The sequence below is a fragment of the Zonotrichia albicollis genome, chromosome 10 (assembly GCF_047830755.1).
Source record: "Zonotrichia albicollis isolate bZonAlb1 chromosome 10, bZonAlb1.hap1, whole genome shotgun sequence".
In the NCBI taxonomy this organism is placed as follows: Eukaryota; Metazoa; Chordata; class Aves; order Passeriformes; family Passerellidae; genus Zonotrichia; species Zonotrichia albicollis.
The window spans coordinates 2,414,481-2,426,689 of NC_133828.1; the positions used below are offsets into that span (position 1 = coordinate 2,414,481).

At 46.0% G+C, this 12,209-nt stretch overlaps 1 long non-coding RNA gene across 1 annotated transcript in view; it reads left to right on the forward strand.

The window, feature by feature from the left end:
* LOC113460515 (uncharacterized) overlaps positions 1 to 10,962 on the forward strand; it is a 16,990-nt gene extending 6,028 nt beyond the window's left edge. The window contains exon 4 of the long non-coding RNA XR_003382379.2: positions 10,785 to 10,962. This is a non-coding gene — a long non-coding RNA (uncharacterized LOC113460515). The remainder of the gene's footprint in view (positions 1 to 10,784) is intronic.
* Positions 10,963 to 12,209: the final 1,247 nt, after the last annotated feature.

Genomic DNA, 12,209 nt, shown 5'->3' on the forward strand with positions numbered 1-12,209 from the left:
TTTGAAATTTCCTTCCTTGAAATTTCCTTTCCTTTCTTTCCTTGAAATTTCCTTTCCTTGAAATTTCCTTTCCTTCCACTTTTCCCATGGATCCCGCTGTGGTCTGGCTGCAGTTTGCCAAATTGCAACTTGCCAACCTCATTTCCACGTCTGGCCTATTCCCACGGACACACCATCATTCAGAGCATGCTTGGGATACATTAAATTCCTTTTTTCCCCTCTTTTAGCCATACCTGTAATGTGTCAGTGCTTCCAGGGCTCATTTCACACGAGGCAGGGGAGGAGCTGGAGCTATGGATGCATCCAAACCCTGTTTCCATCTGCCATGAGATTGATAATCTATAATTTATTATAGCCATCCCCACCTCAGTTCCTGCTCTTCCTTTAAATATAACTTCACATTTTCTGCCCCTTTTTTTAGAAAGTGTTTTTCTGCCCATTTTTGGAAAGTGTTTTATTTATGTTGTCTATTTGGTGTTTAGATTTTAAATTATAATTTCAGTAAATTCCTCTTCTCCTCATTCAGGGGAAAAATGGCCCTGTTAATGTAAAAGGCCATATGGTGTCAGTTTAAAAGATTCAGTGCAAATTTGATATTGGCATAGGGATCATGCAACGTAAAAAAATCTTTGGGAAAGGTCAAGCTGGTGTCAGCAGTGCAGAGCAGAGGCTGAGGTGACACTGAGCCCTGTGGGTGGTGGGTGGCATCACTACACCCAGGGGGAGTTTGCTGCTCCAAAGCCTCCCAAAAGCCAATATTTAAAATTAATTTATAAATAGACTTTAGAAAACAAGTTTAATTTCGTGTATATCTAACAATCCCTTTAGATCTGTTGCTGACAACATAAATTCATGTTTTAACTCAGAATTAACAGAATTTTTCATTCTCTAGTTTTGCTTTGACAAGTTTGCAATATAAATCCTATCTATATAAATTTTATGGGCAAACTTTCCTGAATGTATTTTAAAAGTATCTTATTTAAGCAAGTGCTTAATTCGAGCATGACATGTGATTTGCCAAACAAACTTATGACTAAGGCAACACAGAGTGAGTTCAGTAGGACCAAAATTTGCTCCAGTGTGATTCATCAATGAGTAAGAGTGATGTTATCTGGAGTTTTAATCTAAGCATAGATTTGAATAATGACCTGAATTTTTTGGAAGAGCAGCTAGCTAAGCAAGAAAAAGGGGGGGAAAAAATCTGTAAAGAATTCTGGGCTTGATATCACCGCCTATTTTCAGCTGTATGAGTCAGTGAGCCATCACATGGATTTGCACAGAAATATCAAAGCAAATCCCACTTCAAACCCACACCACTTCCCAATATATCCCCTCACTCATCGATCCCAGCAAAAGCAGGGAGCGTCTGTTTGTCTGAAATAAAGGAGAGCAGGGCTCCAGGAGCAATGAACTTTCTCAAAACAAAACCTTTCATTTTCTCTGAAACGCCTGCCCAGGCTGATTTACCAAGGAGAAACAGGCAGGCCCAAAGTGCCACTTGCTGAGCTCCATCAGCAGAGCCTTTCCTGCGTGTGCAGAGACCCAGGCAGGGAAATTGTTTTGCAAAATTTCAAGAAAATATTGTCTAAACTGACAGAGATGGCAATGTGTGCAAATATTCTTTAATAACAATGATTGAGAGAGCTGCAGCTGCCATGCAGGACGTGAAATCTGACACATTTCTTCAATATGAGGAGCTTATTGGGATTTAAATGTGAGCTGCCTCTGGATCCAGGGGAGGAACATCATTTGCAGGGGTTCATATTGAGAGACATGAAGGCAATTACTTGCTCGAAGAAAACATAACTCAGTCTCTTACAGAAGAGTTCTGCTAAGCCCCATCCTAGCAGAACATGAAGCTTTGACAGGCTTTCATTTTTTTTTCCAGAATGTTCTGCAATGTTTTGCAAGTTGCTGCCAGATGTGAGGTCCTCTGGAAATTAAAAGAGGATTTAGGCAATATTTTAATGTGATATTCAGAACTGCAACATTTGCACGATGAAGATGAGAAAACCAGAGAGTTCTGTACTTTTATTTCTTTTATTGACCAGAAAATCCTCTGTGGGTTTTGTAAATCCTGCCACCTTAGGCCATCCTACACGTCTCCAGTAGTTTATAACACCCTATAGCTGAAGATCATTAGGATTCCCACTATAAAGAGGGTTTAGCTGTGAATTAACAAGGCAAACAAAGAGGAGAAATGGAAAATGACACTGGGCCATCCCATTAGCTGGCAAGGTGGGGATCAGCCACAGGTTGGGCTCAGCCTTGGAGATCTCCTCCAACCTCAGCCATCCTGGGATTCTGTGGTTCTTCCTTGCACAAGTGGAGTGTGATCTTTGCTGGGAGCTCCTCAGTGCCAGATGGACAAGAACAGGTATTTTCAAACACAATTAGGAGAAATTCCTGCTTTAGGGGAAGCAGGGCAGGAAAGCTCCTGTTGGGAAGGTGCTGGATGGCAGAGTGGGACCTTAAATCCCATCCCAGTGCCACCGTCCATGGGGACACCTCCACCATCCCAGGCGGGTCCAAGCCCTGCCCAGCCTGGCCTGGAACTCCTCAGGGATCCAGGGCACAGCTGCTCTGAGCCACGGAGCAGGGTGCTGTGGAAAAGCTGCTTTCAGAGCAAAAGGAGACTCAGAGCCCTCAGGAGATGGGAAATGTGAGGACATGGATGTGCCATGGTATTGCAGGAATTCTGAGGACATGGATGTGCCTTGTTATTGCAGGAAATGTGAGGACATGGATGTGCCGTGTTATTGCAGGAATTCTGAGGACATGGATGTGCCTTGTTATTGCAGGAATTGTGAGGACATGGATGTGCCTTGTTATTGCAGGAAATGTGAGGACATGGATGTGCCCTGGTATTGCAGGAAATGTGAGGACATGGATGTGCCTTGTTATTGCAGGAAATGTGAGGACATGGATGTGCCCTGGTATTGCAGGAAATGGAGGACATGGACGTGCCCTGTTATTGCAGGAAATGTGAGGACATGGATGTTCCATGTTATTGCAGGAAATGTGAGAACATGGATGTTCCATGTTATTGCAGGAATTGTGAGGACATGGATGTGCCGTGTTATTGCAGGAATTGTGAGGGACATGGATGTGCCGTGTTTATTGCAGGAATTGTGAGGACATGGACGTGCCGTGTTATTGCAGGATGTTGCCCTGTTATTGCAGGAAATGGAGGACATGGATGTGCCATGCTATTGCAGGAATTGTGAGGACATGGATGTGTCGTGTTATTGCAGGATGTGCCGTGTTATTGCAGGAAATGTGAGGACATGGACGTTCCCTGTTATTGCAGGAAATGGAGGACATGGATGTGCCCTGGTATTGCAGGAAATGTGAGGACATGGATGTGCCCTGTTATTGCAGGAAATGTGATGACATGGATGTGCCATGCTATTGCAGGAAATGTGAGGACATGGATGTGCCATGCTATTGCAGGAATGTGAGGACATGGATGTTCCATGTTATTGCAGGAAATGTGAGGACATGCATGTGCCATGCTATTCCAGCCCCCACAGGTTGTTCAGCTGGAGCTGCTGTTTGCATTTCTCCCTGTAAATCCATTTCTCTGACTTCCATGGCAAAGTCCCACCCTCAGTGAGGGCACATTCCTCACCTGGAATGGCACAGGGAAGTCAATCCCCATCCAGCCATTCCTCCATCAGGGCACAAACCTTACGTGCCTTCTTGTACAGCAGCATTAATTTTACCTTCCTTCCTTTTAGATCAATATTTTTTATTCTGAAACCCAGTGCCACATGCTAATTCTAGTTCTTAATATAAACGTTGTGAAACTAAAATCAAATCTGATTGACTGGGAACAACCAACAGACATCTACCACACTTCCAACAGGAGCACGAGCTCCAGGTGTGGCTCAGATGGTGTAAAGGATTTAGGAAGAGGAACAGGCACGTCCTGCTGAGAGGTGAAATCCAGCTCCTCAGACTCCAGGGGTGACAAATCCCCCAGTCTGGCTGCCCAAATGAGCAATGATTGCAGGAAAAATCACAGGGAGGAGGAGAGAGAGAGGAGAAGGAGAGGAGAGGAGAGGAGAGGAGAGGAGAGGAGAGGAGAGGAGAGGAGGGAGAGGAGAGGAGAGGAGAGGAGAGGAGAGGAGAGGAGAGGAGAGGAGAGGAGAGAGGAGGGAGAGGAGAGGAGAGGGAATGCCTGGCCTGCTCCAATAGAGTGAAGGTTGCTGGTTGGAGAGGCAGCACTGATCACCCATCCAGAGGGAGAGGCTGAACAGCCCCCCAGAGCAGGTGAAAACCAAAGCTGAGGTTGGAAACCAGCAGACAATTGCTGCTGTGGGGTGACATCCCAATCAGAACAACAGGAGGAAAAACTCAACTATGCTCTGATGGAGCTAAAAATCTTCCAAGGATTATTCAATGCTCAGCTGAGGCTTCCCCACAGGCAGAGCCTTTGCAGCACTATTTTGGGGCTGGAATTTTTGGGTTGAAGCAAAACATTTTGGCCTCAGTGATGCAGAAAACAAACAAGGTTTCCTCCCTGGCACCGGGAGCCAGAGCTGTGGAGCAATTGGGAAAAGCAGAGCAGTGAGATTGAGGGGAGAAATAAATTTCCAAATGTCTTTGGAAGGGCTTTGTGGAACGGCAATCCAATTTTCACGGAGCATTGGAGCCCTGACCCAGACGTGTGAGCAGGGAAGTGTGGCAAGAGAGCTCGCCAGGGTGGGTGGGAGCAGGGTAAATTTAGCTGGGTTTGCTGGAGATCAGACTGTGCTTCTCACACTCTGCTGAGGAGATGCTCCAGAACAGCTTCCAAACACCCCCCGTGTTTCTGAACTCTCCCCGAAGTTGAATAGGTGCAATTGTCTGCAGGGCTGGAGGAAGAGTGCTCTCAGATTTCCAACAAAAAACAGATCGTGCAACTGGAGTTAAAAGCAGCAATTTCTGAGCCAAGCAAGCTTTCAGCTCCTGGTTATTTACCTGATTTGAGGGGGTCTCGATGCCCTTCCTGCAGCACCACCAGCAGCTGATTGAAAACAACCTTGCTCTTTAACTTTCCTTTTTCTCAGAAGCAGAAACTTTGAGCCACTTTTGCTCTTTCTTTGGGTCCAGAAAACAAGTAGAAGGGAACATGAACTTCTGATCAGCTGTGCCTTACCAGGGCTTGGTTTTATTGAAGAAAGAAGTAGAAATAAATATCTTTGAGGATTAAGAGTTAGAAATTAGGAGGTCTCTAATTGAGGGAAATGTTTAAGAAGTCTCATTCCATCTTTTAAGGATCATTAAAAAAAGACCATGAACCACTCCCTGGACCTGATAACCAAAGGCCATGTAATCAGTTACAGCTCTGTAACCCGTCATTAACCACATTTGGGAAAACACTGAATTTGTTCATTCAGATCAGCTGAAAATCTCCCTGCACCCAGGGAGCCTCCCCTGATGTCTGGGAGGAAGGGACGACCCAAACTTCCTGTCAGTGGGAACTGGTGGGGCTGAAGGAAGGGAGCACAAACCCCATCCTTTTCCTTCTTTCCTTTTCCTTTTCCTTTTCCTTTTCCTTTCTTTCCTTTTCCTTTCCTTCTCCTTTCCTTCTCCTTTCCTTTCCTTTCCTTTCTTCTCCTTTTCCTTCTCCTTTTCCTTCTCCTTTTCCTTCTCCTTTTCCTTCTCCTTTTCCTTCTCCTTTTCCTTCTCCTTTTCCTTCTCCTTCTTCTCCTTCATTTCCTTTTCCTTCTTCCTTCTTCCTTTCCTTCCTTCCTTTCCTTCTCCTTTTCCTTACTCCTTCTCCTTCTCCTTTTCCTTCTCCTTTCTCCTTTTCCTTCTCCTTCTCCTTCTTCCTTCCCTTCTCCTTCCCTTCCTCCCTTCCCTTCTTCCCTTCCTTCTTCCCTTCCCTTCACTTCCCTTCCCTTCCCTTCCCTTCCCTTCCCTTCCCTTCCCTTCCCTTCCTTCCTTCCCTTCCCTTCCCTTCCCTTCCCTTCCCTTCCCTCTTCCCCTTCCCTTCCCCTTCCCCTTCCCCTTCCCTCCCCTCTTTTTCCCAGGCTGGGAATGGTCCCTGCTTGGCCTGGCCCAGCTCACACTGAGGACTCTCCTGGCTCTGGAACGGGGATTTGCTCTTCAGAAAACACCTGACATCTCTGAGATGTTCATCTCTAAAAGTTTTAGGATCCAAATCAATAACCTATTCCACTTTCATTCAGTAAATAATTGTGCTCATTCTGCTGCAGCACCAATGATCCTCAGGCCACACTTCACTCAGTCTCACTGTTTAATCCATGATTTTATGAGGCACTGAAGTCATCCTTATCAGGCAGTTAATTAGGGGATCCCTGTCAATAGCTAATGTCAACACCTTCCTCTGGAAGCTCATTAATGGAAGTGCAGCATTCCCATCCTTTGGAATGTGGCTCAGTTCAAAGCTCTGCCTAACAAAGAACAAGAAATCATCACTAAACCTGCAGAGGTGCTTTGGGCTTTGTTAGGAAATGTCCTTTGTCCTTTGGATATTTAGGAATTGCTTAAACATTAAATTACCTTTTAACAACTGCAACCCTTTCAGCCTCAGGGCTGGAAGGTGTTTTTAACCTCCCTCAGTGTTGCACTGGCCTTAAATGCACAGAGAGGTTTTCCCAAGGCTGAGGCCCCGACCAGGGCATGGGAACGTTCCTGCCATGGGCAGGGACATTTCCACTGTCCCTGTGCTCCCAGCGCTGCCCAGCCCGGCCCTGGGCACTGCCCCGGCTGCTCTGGGCACCTGTGCCAGCCCTGCCCACCCTGCCAGGCAGGAATCCCTCCCCAAAATCCCATCCCTGCCTCAGCTAGGAGCCGTTCCCTGCTGGTGTGACACAGGCACAGCACGCACAGCTCACTTCGGGCACAGCCCCGATAACATCTTGTTGTACCCATTCCGTAATTAATTTTAATTTACTTAATTAAGAATCGAGTCTTTGGGGAAGGAAGATGAAAAAGTTCCTTCATAAACTGACAATGGGCGATTGTTGCCAGCTCCTTATCCTGGAGGCAGGGGGATAATGGAGCTATAGAAATCCTTGGGCAGATTGATGATATGGATGTGATAGGGATCCCCCGGCGCTGGCACAGCGATGGCACCTCCTCACTCTTCCCTCACCATTCCCCAGCAATTCAACTCAGGTTCAGCACACAGAAAAATTAAAATTTCTCAGCAAAAGCTGATTTTCATGTGAAGATTCGCGGCCTGGGATGTTACAGAAGTGGGCATGGATTTAACCCTTGCCAGAAAAGTCAACCCAACATTAAATCAGAGGATGACAGAAAGTGAGGAAATGATGTTAATAAAATTTGAGCGTGGAAATTCCCAATACTTTTCCCCGGCATCCATAAAAATAAAATGATACAAAGAAATCTGACAGATGTAGCATCATATGGAGTTGCTTAATGGCAACGCTCAGCTTGCAAAAAAAGATTTACAGCCACAGCCACCACTAAAAGTTGACATTTGCATTGAATAATTCATCGTTTGCTGCTTGCTGGGCTTTGTTGCCTTTCTTTTATTCCTCAGTGATAGCAGCTCTGCTCTCAGCAAAGCCAATCAGTTCCAGCAGATGCAGATATTTTGTTGTTACTCCCAAAGCTCGACTCTCCTTTCAGCTAAACCTGACTCAAATCTGCCCTGGCCAGGACTCCCTGCCTGTCCCAGATTTGATCTGCACCATCACCAGGCTCCAGCCCAATTCCCCCACAAGCATTCCAAGCATTTTAACAAGGATCACATGTGCCCTGGACATGTTTCCATGCCTCACATCAGCACTAACTCCTTCCACCCCCCCTTGGGATGGATGCAGCTCAGGACACTCCTGATCCCAGGGTGAAAGGTGTTGGGAGCACACCTGGACCCCACATCTGGACAGAAACTTGGCAAGGTGGCTGCAAAAACAGCAATTTATTTATGGGCAATTTCATAAAAGTCATTGTCCCCTTGCTGGTTTTAGGATGGCAAAAACCACATTCGTACCTCTCCAAAATTTAAAAATATATTTAAAAAAATGATTTTGTATTTATTGATTTATTGTCTAACACTTGGCTATTTTTTATTGTTGTCACAACCAAGTTATAAATGACAAAGGTTTATTCCTTCCCAACACTCCATTTGTTATCTCCTGTTTGTTGTTTTGATTCATGACACTCTTAAGGCCAAGACTGGAAACTACAGATTCTCCTTTTGATCCCAATTAAACAAATGTGGGAAAGGAAAAGAAGAAAAAGAAAAAGAAAAAGAAAAAGAAAAAGAAAAAGGAAAAGGAAAAGGAAAAGGAAAAGGAAAAGGAAAGGAAAAGGAAAAGGAAAGGAAAGGAAGGGAAGGGAAGGGAAGGGAAGGGAAGGGAAGGGAAGGGAAGGGAAGGGAAGGGAAGGGAAGGGAAGGGAAGGGAAGGGAAGGGAAGGGAAGGGAAGGGAAGGGAAGGAAAGGAAAGGAAAGGAAAGGAAAGGAAAGAAAGGAAAGGAAGGAAAGGAAAGGAAAGGAAAGAAAGGAAAGGAAAGGAAAGGAAAGGAAAGGAAAGGAAAGGAAAGGAAAGGAAAGGAAAGGAAAAGAAAGTTTTATTTTTCAGATGTAACTCTTCCCTTTTTCCTCAGAAGGAGAGAGCTCAATGCCATGACTAAGAGCAGATAATGATAACCCCAAAAACGTTGTTATATTTATGACTTTTTCTCTCTATAGAGAAAAATCATTGAGAGAAGCAAGAACTTATTTTCCTGGAAGTGGAAATGAGCTGTGTTTCTGCTGGGAGTTTTCAAATAGAATTGCTCCTCCTTCAAGCAGGCCTCAGATGATTGTGGTTTGATGAGACAGAAGCTGCTGCGGTGGCACGAGGAGAATTTCTGTTCTAGCCCTGTTTGGTGCCTGCAGAGCTGGCTCCTCTCAGCACAGAGCCTGCAGCCCCTGCCACCTGCTGGGGCTCCAAGGGAAGCAGAAACCAGCAATTCTGTGGTTTTGTGACCCCAAAACTGATTCCTCAGATATTTAGGGAATTATCAGTGAAGGACTTACCTGCACCATGGATGTGGGAGTGGCTGGAACAGCCTTTGCTGTCCATCCCATTTGGACCTGGGCACCATCCCACAGCCCAGCCCAGCAGCACCACTGGGATCAGCTCCTGCCTGGAATCTGGGACTCCTCACCCTGTGCCAGCGCTCCCCTGGGATCTCACCCAGCAGTTCCTGAGGATGCTCCTGCTCTTCCTTCCCTGCTTCATCCAGTGTCAGTCACAACCCTTCCCACTTCCCAGATCTTTCCCAAAGCAGGGATTTCCAGACAGTGCTGCTCTAAATATAATTTTTTTCCGGTTCCAAATCCTACCCCTTATCTCCCTTTGGGATGACACTCAATTACAAACCAGCCCTTATCTCACAGCAGGCAAAAACGTGGGAGATGGAATCTCTCCAGGATCTTCTTTCACATGGGGGATTCCGAATCAAATCTTGGATTTTTTAATTATATTTTTTTTTAACAGAACAACAAAATATTGCTTTAAAGTGTTCACAGCCAAGACCTGGCAGAGGGAAATGAGGGCTCTGAGCTCCCAGAGCTTTACACAACACAAAGTGTCAGCACTCCAGGCTGAAGGAGAGGCTGTAAGGCAGGATCACACCAGGCTGGTGGCAATTTTGGGAGCTGTCCAGGCATTCATGGCACCACCACCAGCCCAGCCTGAGGCTGAGCAGCGTTTAAAAACACACAAGAGCAGGGAATTGCTCTTCATCCTTGGGAGCACGAGGATTTCCAGACACCAGGAATGGGGCAGGAGCCCTGGTGGGGTGTCTGTGGGCTTGGAAGTCCCTGCAGCTCCCAGGATCGTGACCTGGGGATAGAACAATTTCTTTTTGTAGGATTTTTTTGGTTTTTAGCCTCCAAGTTGTATCCCGGTGTGAACGGTGAGTACTGAACTGAAGGAATGTTTGGTGTTTGGATTGCTGGAACCTCCTGCTTGGAGCTCTGGGTGTTTGGGGGCAATGCTGGCCCTGGGGGTGCAGCTGCTGGCTCGGAGGGGTGGGATGGAAGGATGGGGATGCCTGGGGTGAGATCCATCCTGGCTGCCGGGAGCAGGAGCCTCCTCAGCTCCCCCAACTTACCCGCGGGACGGGCGCCGGCGCCTTCCAGGAGCCCACGGGAGCTGCAGCTGAGCTGGGACTGCCTGGGCTCGCACGGATTTACCCTCACAGCTGTGGCTGGATTTAACTGCACAGCGGTGCCCGAGGCCCCGGTTAACAGCGGGCATCCCATCGTGGCACCGAGCAATCCGTCGGAAGACAAAGTCCCTGCCCCGAAGAGAACAGCACAGGAACTGTTTTTTTCTGGTGATTTAATCGTAATATTGACAACTTTATCAAAAATTACAAAACTGATATTAAAAAAATTCTCTAATTCTTAGTAAGACTAGAATGGGTTTTTTTTTTTTTAAAAAATAGAAAAGCACTTTTATGCTACGGCTCTTCTGGAATTCTCACATTACAACCCTACATAGCAAAATACAAACTGTAGCTAAGAAAGGTAATTCAGTCCTAAGGTAATTCAGTCCACCACGAGCCCTCTAATATCTCTAGACCATCAAACTCAGGGACTCCAAAAGGATTTCACATGACTTATAAACCTTCTGCAAAGATGATTTCGGAAAGATCTTGGAATTTGAAGTTTCTCTTAACCCCTAAAACCTTAGACTGTGAGGATAACAGACCTGGGACATCAGAGGTGGGGTGGGTTGGTTTTTTTTTTTTTTCTTTTTTAAAAATTATTTTTAAACTATGTGGATTTTTTTTTTTTTTGTTTGCAGCTGATACCAGCCAGGAAGTTGAAAATACGAAGAAAATCCATCAGAAGAAATGAAAATATTTTTGTTTCGTTTCGTTTCTGGCGTTCACACAACGCACCATAATAGAAAGAGGAATATTTCCTTTAATTTGAATGTCATCTGAATGACTCAACCACATTTGTCACCCACTTAAGCAAAAGAAAGCATAATAAATAAATAAATAAATAGACAAGAATATGCAACACTTTACATCCTCAAGGAATCACGGCGTTCCCTAAATCTACCGAGGTCCTGATCGGCGTCGTGGGCTCGCTGTACTTTCGGGTGATTGTGCCATGTTAATGACAAATCCAGTGGTGTTCCACTTTCCACAATGAAGTATTATTTCTTTTTTGTGTGTTTTTTTGTCCTTTTTTTTTTTTTTCTCCACCTTTTAAATATAGGAATTCTCTCTTAAATTAGAAAGTAGGCAAAAAGTATTTTTTTTTTAAATTTTCATTTTTAAGTCTTCTATTAGAAAAAATAGAGATTTATTAAACAAAAAATAATAAGGTAGAAAGAAGGGTTGGGCCTCCATCAAAAAAGTAGATTATGCTTTAATGCAAAGAGAAAGAAATGGCTCTATGGGCAAAATTCAAGTATGAGTGACCAGTTTTTTAATCGTAAAGTCGGTGCAACATTTCTTAAAATGTTACAACACTGCATGACCTGTAATGCTCACAATATTTACATTAACTGCTTACATGAAACCATAAAAACCCTAAAAGAGAGAAAAAAAAAAAAAATCGGTATGGACTGAAACAAACTACTCCTAGCACCCACATCAATGCCATTATTAACCGAGGAAATCAAGTGCACGAGAATACTTTACATAATCTTAGGGATGTAAAGTAAAACGGGGAGGGAGCACAGGCCTAAGGGCCCAAGGAGACACCAACGGAGCTCTGGGACACGGAGCAGAGGGAGGAGAAAAAGGGAATGCCGAGGGAGAGGGGCTCCAGCGCTGCCCACACGGACGGGACGGGAAAACGGGAGCTGGCAGCCCTGAACAGCTCCGGGAGGAGGAGGAGGAGGAGGAGGAGGAGGAGGAGGAGGAGGAGGAGGAGGAGGAGGAGGAGGAGAGACAAATGAACCTGCCCGCGGAAGGGCCCCCGGCACCGGAGGCAGCCCGGGAGCCCCGAGGTAGCTGCGAGCCCAGCACCGACCCGGCGGCCTGCGCTGCCCTGGGCACACCGGGGAGGGAAGGAGCCCCATCCCGGGATCCTGAGATCCTGGGAATCCCGAGATCCTGGGAATCCCGGGATCCTGCGCTGCCCTGGGCACACCGGGGAGGGAAGGAGCCCCATCCTGGGAATCCTGAGATCCTGGGAATCCTGAGATCCTGGGAATCCCTGGAATCCCGGGATCCTGCGCTGCCCTGGGCACACAGGGGAGGGAAGGAGCCCC